Genomic DNA, 11,111 nt, shown 5'->3' with positions numbered 1-11,111 from the left:
GTATAACATTTTCGGACAGTCTGCTATTTTTTGGTACTCGATCGAGTAAGAAGGGGGACTCAATCGAGCGAGGCATACTCGATCGAGTAAGTAAGAAGCTCGATCGAGTGAGGTTTTTGATGCTTTCTGGTCAGGTTTCGGAGTCGAGGCACTCGATCGAGTAAGTGGGCAACTCGATCGAGTGGGTTGTGTGCTCGGTCGAGTGCGAGCAGCTCAGGTCGTTTACGTGTTTAAGTTATGGGATGTGTGTTAATGTTTACCCTTTCTCTTATATAGTTCAAAGATGCCGCCGAAGAGATCTGCGTTGTATACTAGGGCTGAGATGATGAGTGTTGATGAGGTTGCCAAGATTCTTGAGCATCAAGAGGCGCTTACTGAGGCTTTAAAGAAGTTTGGGAAGGATAAGGAGGCTGGGGTGGATTTTGCTAAGATGAGCATCAACATCGCTCGTTTCAACCCAAAGGAGTATATGGGTACAGGTGCGCCAATATTGCTTGATAATTGGCAGAGAGAGATGGAGAATATAATGAATGTGGTTCATTGCCCTGAGGATTTTAGAGTGGAATAAGCTGCGTTTTACTTGAGGGATGCAGTCGGAGAATGGTGAGATAAGGTGAGAGAGAGCGCCTTAGATATGTATGTGAGACAGGGGAAGTCAGCTATTCCTTGGGATGAGTTCAAGAAAGCTATGCGTCGAGAGTTTGTGTCGGAACATATCCGTAGTAAGTTGAGAGAGGAGTTTGTTGATTTCAAGATGACTCCGGATATGACAGTGGCTGAGTATTATCACAAGTTCAATGAGAAGTCTAGGTACATAGAGCATATGGGACCGAGTCAAGAGAACTTAGCGTTGAGGTTTGAGAAGGGTCTAACATATAAGATTATGGAAAAGTTACCGAGTGGGGTCCTTACTGATGTTAAGGAGGTGTATGAGAGAGCGGGAAGAGCGAGAGATTGGTGGAGATGGCTAAGGAAAATAGGGAGATAGGTCCCGAGAAGAGGAAGGCTGAGAGTGAGGGTGGTGGTCAGTCCAGTTACAAGAGGGGTGGCCATAACCAGGCAAGGGCTTATTCGTCGGGATTGGGCTTTAGTGGTGGAGCTTCTTTTGGACGTGGCCGAGGTGGTGGTAGTAGCAGCTGGGGAATATCTTGCTTTATCTGTGGCGGTATAGGTCACATAAGACATGAGTGCACCATTGCTGTGGGCAGTGGTTTTCAGAGGCCATCACATGGGAGTTTCTCTCAGGGTACGTCTCAGAGTTATGCTAGCAAGAGGCCGGCTGGGTCGTGTAACAATCAGGGTGGTCAGAGTAACAACAACGGCGGGGCTAACCGCAATGGCAGTAATTCATATTAGAAACCATCGATGAACAACAACCAGGGGTCGACTGCTAAGCCGTCTACTTCTGCTAGTACTGTCCAGAGAGATGGACAGAAGACCAGTGGCAAGCTTTTCATGATGGACAAGAAAGCTGCTGAGGATGATGGTCACATAATCACGGGTACTTTTCTTGTTAATGGTGTCTTTACCTTTGTTTTGTTTGATTCGGGAGCGTCACATTCTTTTGTATTGTCGAGTCATGCTAAGCTTTTGGGTTTGAGAGAGTATGAGACTGTAAAAGATGAAGTTTTTATACCGTCGGGTGAGTCTGTATCTTGTGGGAGGTTGTATAAGGGTGTATCTTTGATAGTTGGGAAGGTTGACCTTCCAGTGGATTTGTTAGAGTTTCCTATGGATGGTTTTGAGATGATAGTTGGCATGGATTGGTTGGGTAAGTATAAAGCTAGAATAGACTGTCACCAAAAGCGAGTCTCTTTGAGGGGTCCTAAGGTAGTTAGTGTGTCTTATCGTGGGTTTGTTATCAAACCCAAAGTCAAAGTGATTGCAGCAGTGACATTGAAGTCTTATCTGAGGAAGGGGTGTACATTGATCCTATGCCATGTGAGAGACCATAGTATGGTGAGTTCGACAATTGATCAAATACTAGTGGTGGGAGAGTTTCTAGATGTTTTTCCGGAGGAGATACCAGGTTTACCACCAAAGAGGGAGATAGATTTTAGTGTGGAGTTGAAACCAGGGACGGGACCAATTTCTAAGGCCTCGTACCGTATGGGTCTTAAGGAGTTGGAGGAGCTGAAGAAGCAGCTGGATGATTTGATTGATAAGGGATACATTAGACCTAGTGTATCACCGTGGGGAGCACCAGTTCTGTTTGTGAAGAAGAAAGATGGGAGTTTGAGGTTGTCTATCGATTATAGAGAGCTAAACAGGGTTACGGTGAAGAATAAGTATCCTTTGCCAAGGATAGATGATCTGTTTGACCAGTTGAACGGGGCATTAGTCTTTTCTAAGATTGACTTGAGGTCGGGTTACCATCAGGTGAAGATTCGGGATGAGGACATACCAAATACAGCTTTTACATCGAGGTATGGTCACTATGAGTATGTGGTGATGCCGTTTGGGTTATCTAATGCACCTGCAGTGTTTATTGATTTGATGAACCGGGTCTTCAGTCAGTTTTTGGATCGGTTTGTGGTGGTGTTTATCGATGATATCATAGTCTTTTCCAAGACTAAGGAGGAGCATGAGGAGCACTTGAGGTTGGTGTTGCAGACTTTGCGTGACAATCAGCTATATGCAAAGTTGTCTAAGTGTGAGTTCTGGCTTGAGGAAGTTGCCTTTTTGGGGCATGTGATATCTAAGAAGGGTGTAGCTGTGGATTCGGCAAAGATTGAGACAGTCACTCGGTGAGAAGCACCGAAGAATGTGGCAGAGATCAGGAGTTTCTTGGGTTTGGCAGGGTACTATCGTTGGTTTGTGAAATACTTCTCTAAGATAGCCAGACCTATGATAGCGTTGATGAGGAAAGAGAACAGGTTTCGTTGGGATAAAAGTTGTGAGATGGCGTTTCAAACATTAAAGGAGCGTTTGACCACAGCTCCAGTCTTAGCCTTGCCTGAAGGGTGTGAGAACTTTGAGGTATATACAGATGCTTCAAAGAATGGTTTGGGTTGTGTGTTAATGTAGAATGGGAAAGAAATTGCCTATGCTTCTAGGTAATTAAAGCCTTATAAGGAGAACTATCTGACACATGATTTGGAGTTGGGTGCAGTTGTGTTTGCTCTCAAGATTTGGAGGCACTATCTTTATGGAGCGACCTTTAAGGTGTTTTCAGAGTACAAGAGTCTCAAGTACATCTTCACTCAAAAGGAGCTGAACATGAGACAGAGGAGATGGATGAGCTGATAGAGGATTATGACATGGAGATTATATACCATGTAGGGAAGGCAAACATGGTTGCAGATACGCTTAGCAGAAAGTGTGTGCATTCTCTATGCACAGCTATGTCTTTAATGAGGTTGAGAGATGAGGTGGGGAAGATGGGGATACACATGATACAGAAAGAGGATGCTAGAGGTGACTTTACAGTGGAACCAGATCTTTATGATGATATTCGCAGAAAACAAACTTTGGATCCTAAGATTGAGGAGTGGAGAGATGGAGTGGACAAAAAGGGACAGTGTCTCGGTTTTCTATTCATTCAGATGGCAGTATGAGATTTGATGGGAGATGGTGTGTTCCTAATGATGAGGAGTTGAGGAAGATAATCATGACAGAGGCTCATTGCACACCATATTTGGTACATCCAGACTGTGATAAGTTGTATAAAGATTTGAAGAAGACTTTCTGGTGGTCTGGGATGAAGAAGGTGTGGACATGGGCCACCTATGGCGCGCGCGGAAGCGCTTGAATAAGCGTGCATTTGTGGAGTCGCTACCAATTTTTATGGGAAATTGGAACCGTTCGAATACCTCATGTCATGTCAAGACACAAAGTAGTGACATGAACACTAAGAACTCGTACCCTTAGTATTCTATGTCTAGAATGACTCTCGTGGATGCCAATGAACACGTATGTTCACAGAGATCTGGAGTAGGGGGTGAGGGTACGTATTAGGAAGTCTTTTTACTGAACACCTAATCCCGCCTGCCTCGATAGAGGCCTCTACTAATGATTAAGGAAATTATTCATATTTGATATGTCGTCGATTATTTGCATGCAATGCAACATCCAACGTTTTAGTGCTAGCATGTGAGATTAGACTATGTAGGTGAACAAAGAATTTAGAAATTAATTATGTCGAAGTTGGAATTTAGATTAATTTACATGTGAAAACCAAGTAAATAAATCATACAAAATAAATACGAAATAAAGAAATAAATTATTACTGATAAACTTAAATTTACGTCATAAACATACTTAAAAAGGATTTGGAAAGAAAAGAATAAAGAGATAAAAGAAAATAGAAGATATAAGGAAATTTAAAGAAATAGGAAATTAGAAAAAATAAAGAAATTGGAAAAAATAAGGAAATTGGAAGAATAAGGAAATAAAGAGAAATTAGGAAATAAAATAAATTAGGAAGATAAAAAAAGGAAATAAAAATAAAATAGAAAATATGAATTATATGGAAAATATGTCAAATTATGGTGATAATAAGAATAATAGTCGATTAAAACCTAATTAGAATGCCTACGTCAAAACAAGACGAGTTCAGAGGCAGAAACCACCTCAGAACATGCGCAGCATCTGCTGCTTCTCTTAGAAGAGGCGCATTAATTCATGTGACTCTTCTTGAATTGGTTTCTGACTGTGAAAGCCATACTTGTTAATTGTTATCGTTGGTTGTTTGATTAGGATAGATTATTGATATATAATTTGAATGAAAGTGATTTAGTCAGATTATATGCATCAAGAACCGTCATAAAAGGATAAAAACGGATTGAAATGAATTATTACAAGTTAGATATTATTTACGATGTCGAAAACGGGTTTATATACAAACTTGAGGTTAGAGGCGGAAATTAAAGATTAAGAATTGATGAAGAAAACAGAATTAAAACATATATCACAGACGAAATCAAGGGACTTGATATGAATGAATCGAGCCTCTTAAATCCGGGTTTGAATAAGATGATGAAAACCTGCAAATATTGATTATAAGGGATTTAAGTCGAGATTAAACGTTATAATTTGAAAAGGAATTATTAACATGTGATTACATATTAAAACGAACAAAAGAAACAAGAAATAAGAAAAATAGAAAAGTTGCAGAAGATTGAGGAAGAAGAAGAAGAAGAAGAGCAGAAGCAGCGGCAGCCTCTGGAAGAGGCGCAGCAGATGTTGCGATCCTTCGAAGAGGCGCAACTACTGCTGCGTTTCTTCTCGACGTCTGATTTCCACTGTTTCGCAAAAACAGTTTATAAAAGGGGTTTTAAAATTGGTTTCGAGCATGCTTTTGACGTAAATTTATACTCCCTCCTATTATAAATAACTCTCCCTATTTCCTTTTTTGTCTATTCACAATATTCTCCCTATTTCCTTATTTGACAAACTTTTATACTTATTTTAATCACCCCACCCCATAAGAATACCCCCACAAAACTCATACTTTATCTTATTTTAATCACATTACCCCACAACAATACTTATTTTAATCACCTTACCCCACAACAATGTTGGAATATGTGTCCTCTGACAATAATGCGATCACAACTGTCGATCATGATGATCACATGTTTAAATCTCATTTTAAGAATACATGTGGGATGTATATTTTACAGTCAACTGGTCCACACATATCGGTAAGAATGGCTGACTAGAGTTTGACATTACTGTCGTGCGACGGTGGTGATCAATTGATCCCCTTAGGTCATACCTATAGGGAAATACTCTTAATTGATTATTTAATTAATCGTATGCCGATACGAGTTAATTAAATTGCTTAAAAATGACGGATGATTTTGTGAGTAAAGTTAACGTGTCTCATTGTAATTCGATTAAATTAGATACGGTCTAAGTAATCGAACTGTTTTATTACTTGGATAAAATTATTGTTTACGAAACAATTGAAATTGAAATTAAATGAATAATTTATTATAAATACAAGACGTTGTAATTTATAATTTGATAAACCGTTTTGGCACAAGTAATTGCGAATTACTAGTCGATTTTGTATATGACATATTTTATGAGTATGTTTATTTTTAATATGTTAAAAATACATTACAATTTCATATGTCAAGTAACATGTCACATATGTTACAATTGACAAATGACAAAATAAAATGGACCTCCCATTTTATATATGTGCCGAAAATTGGAGGGATTATGGTCTTTAAATTGTGTTAATTATTCTAAGTGGAAACAAAATGATTACCTACCTAATTATAGCCAAGCAAGCCTATTTTCTTGGGAAGAAAATGAGCACCATGCATTGGCTCCCGTCCACCCCTCCCCACCGGTTTTTCTAAGAGTAAATATAGAGTTTTTCCTCAATTATTCACTCTACTTCAATAACATATTTTCTAGTGTAAGAAAATAGTAATTTCTCTCTACAATTGTGAAAATTACAAGAGAACAAAATTAATATTTTGTGTCATATTTTAAGTAAAACTTATATTTTTACTAGTTCATAATTATATAAGTTATTAAGAGATTTCTGTGGGTATATGCTTTTGGGAGAGGTTCTAATTTGAACCTTGTTCATCCATTTTAAGGAAAGCTCAAGAACTAACAAATAGGTGAATTTGTTGGTGCCCTTTAATCCGAAATCACATAGTAAGATTGATGATTTCTTCTCTTATCTTGTTTTAGTTTGCATGCATAAGATCTAGCATTTATTTTATGACTAAATAAATTATTACATATATGAATATGTTAACTTCAGAGATTAATGAATCTAACAAGCGGTATCAGAGCCTTAGGTTGTTTGCATGCAAATCGGTTTATAGTTTTTCCGAGTTATAAGATCAACATACAAAACTAATTAATTTGGATGTATGAAGATAAACCTAAACATAAATTTGCATGTTAAAAGTTTCTGGTCCTAAGTGATTTTTAGGACATTTTGGTTTATTTATGGATTTTATTGTTCATTTTATACAATATTGGCATTAAAATGTGATTTTTATGAAAAAAATGTCATTTTTGGACGAAAATAGCTAAACTTCGAATTTTTCATTGGTTTTTGGATATGTTTTCACATATATTATCTACTGATGGCTTGTAAATTTTCATGATAAAATGAGTTGTTTTGCTCGAAATTAGTTTTTTCAAGATAAAATCGTATTTAAATGGGTAAATAGGTTAATATGAGTTATATTTCGAATCTGGTCATGGAAATTTAGTATGTTGTCACATTTAATTTTACAAGATGTGTGTAAAATATTTGGCTATAATGAAGTCTTTATGCGTGATTTATGAATTTTTGATGAAAAATCACATAAATAGTGACTATAATTAGTAATAATGCTAAAACATACTTCATGACTAAAGAAAAAACATCACATATTGCATTTTATCATATATTTCAGATCTAAAGGTGAAAATGTTATAAAAAATAATTTTTCTCATATTTTATGGTCATAATTGTTAAAACCGATAAACCGCAACATTGTTTTTCTCGATAAATTTTCAAAATTTTTAACCTAAGTTTTGAACATTATGAGTGTCATGGTATTTTTCCAGAATGTTCATGAGTTTAAATTTCAAATTTCGAATTTATTTGAAATTTTTATAATTTAATTTGAAGTTTATAGCATAATTTTGTATTTTTAGGTCCATTTATGAACAATATTAAGAAATCAAGTTTAATTATTGTCAAAATGTTAGTGGAGACTAATTTTTGAGTCCTAAGATGGTTAGGGTAATTAACTTGTACATAAATATGAATTTATGTAATTATTGTGATTTTAACAAGTTATAATCACGCAAATCCATGAAAACCGATAAATATACGATATTGGCTCTTAAAAGGCGATTTAGCATAAAATCTAGCATGTTCATACATATTATAATGCTGCATTTTATTTATGATTGTCATATTTTAAGTTTATGTAATTTTGAATTATGTAATTTTTACTTAGTATGGCCTTAGTTTTAATTGGTATTACTCAAAATGTATGGGAATATCGATTCGGTTGTAATTTTTGTGATCTCGTATCACCGTTTTGTAATTTAATAGATTTATTTTTATTTTTAATTACAAATGTATTATAGGAAATTATGTTATTCATTTTGTAATTTAATTATTCCGGAGTTCCTTGAAGACGGTGCCATTCAAGAAGGCGATCCATCAAAGAAAATGTTCCCTTGAAGTGTGTGCCAAGACCGAAGTTCAAGGGACCAAAGGAGTTGGTTTCCGAATTTGTAATAGTTTATTAGATTTACTATTTTAGGAAGGCCATACTAGGATTTTATTTTTATGCTTTGCTTTTTATTTATATGTTGCATGCATCACTAAATCGCCATAACTAAACATGCATTTTTAAATCAAGTTTATCGACCGTGTCAATTACAACTATCGTAGTTCACCGCTTTAGTTCACTTAAAAAGTGATAGATAATAAATTGACATGAACTCTCGCTAAAATAAACAATTGAGACTTATCCTTACCAAAACGTAGAAACCATGAAAACCTATTTCGTGAGGGAGTGCGCTCGGCCACACCAAGGTACAAACCTTGTTACGTAGGGGAAGTGGGTGATAAATGTCTATCCACCGAATTCATGTTGATAAGGGATGAATCGGCTACACCGTGCCCAAGTTAATGTGGATTTGGATCATGGACACATTTATTCGAAATTTGGGTTGAACTCAACAAAAGTATTCTCGACCATTGTCGGATGTGTTTTGGGCTAAAGATAAACATTAATGTAATTTTATCGACCAAGAGTTCTAAAAGTAGAATCGATTAAAGAGTTAATCCACCGAGTTATATTGATAAGGGATGAATCGGCCACATCGTGCCCAAGTTAATATGAATTTGGATCTTGAAATCATTTATAATAGTTGGGTAGAGGTCACTATATAAATGCTCATATCTTGTTAAAAGTATTTACAAGTATGATTAAAAAGACAAATGTTAATATTTCCTTTTCCTCCATACTTGTAGTTCATTACAATGAATCCATCAAACGCTACTACACCGATAACTATTGAGTCTTGCCACAATGTTTTTGATGACGTTTGCTTCAACAATGATTTCGACACTACTAGAGAACTTTATTTTGGGATAGGTTCGGATGGAAACATAAACTTCATCACTTCTTCTAGACCACCTACTACTACAAGATCTCTTGTGAGCCGGTCTCAGGAAGACCGCCTCATAAAATCTATAGGATCTTTATCTTTGGAAGAGAAAGATGCCAAAACTAGTGGAAGCTCAAGCAATCAAGCTCTTGCTTCTAAGGGCAAAAGGTTCAAGAAGAAGGGAAAGAAAGGGAAAAACTTCAAGCAAGTGGAAGATGAATGCCATTATTGCTATGGCATGGGACATTGGCTTAGGAATTGTCTTATATATTTGCGAAATATAAGGGAAGGAATCATCGTTCCAAAAGGTAAAATTCCTAAGGAAATTTACGTTATTGATGTAAATTATACATCCACTACGACATGGGTACTGGATACCGGTCGTGGTTCTCACCTTTGTAATCATTTACAGGGGTTAAGAGACGTGAAGAGGCTTAGCAAAGGAGATGTGGATCTACGCCTTGGAAATGGAGCTCGAGTAGCGGCCGAATCCAAGGGAACTTATGTATTAGCTTTGCCTAATGTATTTGAGTTGTATTTACATAATTGTTTTTATGTGCCTACACTTTCTAAAAACATTATTTCTATCGCCATGTTAGACATGGACGGTTTTTGTTTTGTCATTAAAAACAATCGTTGTATTATTTCAAGGAACGACTTGGTTATAGGCCAAGCTCCTTCCATTAATAGCATTTACATTTTAGAAACCTCGAATCCAACTAATGACATCTACAACATTCAATCAAAGAAAGTCAAATCAAGTGATCCAAATGAATCATTCATTTGGCATTGTCGATTAGGTCACATAAATGAGAATCGCATCAAAAGAATAATTTCAACTAATGTGATTACACCATTTGATTATCAATCATATGGAAAATGCGAATATTGCCTTCTTGGCAAGATGACTCGTAATCCTTTTAGCGGTAAAGGAACACGAGCTAGTGAACTATTAGGACTCATACATACCGATGTGTGTGGACCAATGAGTATCACCGCTCGAGGAAATTATGACTACTTCATAACCTTCATCGACGACTTGACTAGATATGGGTATATCTATTTAATGAAGCATAAGAGTGAAGCTTTTGAGAAATTCAAGGAATTTCAAAATGAAGTAGAGAACCAATTGAACAAAAGGATAAAAGCACTACGATCCGATCGTGGTGGAGAATATCTTAGCCATGAATTCGATTCACACTTGAAAGGTTGTGGCATAATATCACAACTATCTCCACCCGGAACACCACAACTCAATGGTGTTGCCGAAAGGAGAAATCGAACCCTACTTGATATGGTTCGATCAATGATAAGTCAAACCGAGCCACCAAACTTGTTTTAGGGATTTGCGATCCAAACCGCAATTAGATCTTTGAATAATAGTCCCACGAAGACAACCGAAAAGACTCCATATGAGATGTAGACGGGAAGGGTTCCTAATATATCCTACATTAAGATTTGGGGATGTGATGCTTACGTCAAGGCAAAGACCGACAACAAGCTCGCCCCAAGATCCGAAAAATGCATCTTTGTAGGTTACCCCTCGACCTCTCAAGGATACTACTTCTACAAACCTCAAGAAAAAAAAGTGCTTATGTCTTGCAAGGCTGTCTTCTTAGAAAGAGAATTTATTTCTAAGAGACAAAGTGGGAGAAATTTTGAACTTGATGAACTTCAAGAGCCACAAACCGAGTTAGAGACGCCAGAAGATGTTCCTTCGTTGTCTAGCGCGGTTGTCCCTCCTCCACTTAGAAGAACGAGCCGAGTTACTCGCCATCCCGATCAATATGTGGGACTTATCGAAGAAGATGGAACACTCGATGTGTTGCTTTTAGAAAGTGATGAGCCCTCTACCTACAAAGCCGCAATCTCTAGAACAAATTCTTCCTTATGGCTTGAAGCCATGAAGTCTGAGATGGATTCTATGCATGAAAACCAAGTTTGGAACTTGGTGGATTTGCCTAAAGGGGCAAGACCTCTTCAATGCAAATGGATTTTCAAGGTCAAGAATGGCATAG

The sequence above is a fragment of the Silene latifolia genome, chromosome 11 (genome assembly GCF_048544455.1).
Source record: "Silene latifolia isolate original U9 population chromosome 11, ASM4854445v1, whole genome shotgun sequence".
Classification (NCBI taxonomy): Eukaryota; Viridiplantae; Streptophyta; class Magnoliopsida; order Caryophyllales; family Caryophyllaceae; genus Silene; species Silene latifolia.
The sequence above is the reverse complement of the archived record's forward strand: the minus strand, read 5'-3'. Positions refer to the sequence as shown.